Below are 906 nucleotides of genomic sequence, written 5' to 3' on the forward strand. Positions count from 1 at the left end.
GATATTTTCGTGATTCAGGGAAATGCCATTACAACTTCACTCTTTGGAAAAATGCCACTGAACTTTGCAAAAGCTTCTGATGCCATTGTGCAAAATTCTGGACCAAAATATGCATGTTTCCTTTCTTGCTCATCTTCCTCCTTACTCTTTTGACAACAAATTTTAGGGCTCGGCTGATTCACAACAGACATGCCCTTGTGCAGACGCGTGAGGCCTTTGGGAATTAACCTTTTTGGCTTCTTTTTGCAGGGGAAAATATCATTCATTCGTTCATTTAAAAAACACATGTTTATTACAGTATGATTGAACAATGGCTGCTTACTCAAAATCTAGTGGGCACTGCCAAGCAGTTCCATGCCATGAGCTCCTTACCCTGGCCTGCGTAGTCCTTGAAGAAAATATGCCCTAGAGGCAATAATAAAGTTGTTATTTATATTTCCTTATGTCATGATAAATATCTATTATTCATGCTAGAATTGTATTAACCGAAAACTTGATACATGTGTGAATACATAGACAAAACAAAGTGTCCCTAGTATGCTCTTTACTTGACTAGCTCGTTAATCGAAGATGGTTAAGTTTCCTGATCATAGACATGTGTTGTCATTTGATGAACGGGATCACATCATTAGGAGAATGATGTGATGGACAAGACCCATCCGTTAGCTTAGCATAAATGATTGTTAAGTTTTATTGCTACTGCTTTCTTCATGACTTATACATATTCCTTTGACTATGAGATTATGCAACTCCCGAATACCGGAGGAATACCTTGTGTGCTATCAAACGTCACAACGTAAAAGGGTGATTATAAAGATGCTCTACAGGTATCTCTGAAGGTGTTTTGTTGGGTTGGCATAGATCGAGATTAGGATTTGTCACTCCGAGTATCGGAGAGGTATCTCT

The sequence above is a fragment of the Triticum aestivum genome, chromosome 1D (genome assembly GCF_018294505.1).
Source record: "Triticum aestivum cultivar Chinese Spring chromosome 1D, IWGSC CS RefSeq v2.1, whole genome shotgun sequence".
NCBI classification, from domain to species: domain Eukaryota; kingdom Viridiplantae; phylum Streptophyta; class Magnoliopsida; order Poales; family Poaceae; genus Triticum; species Triticum aestivum.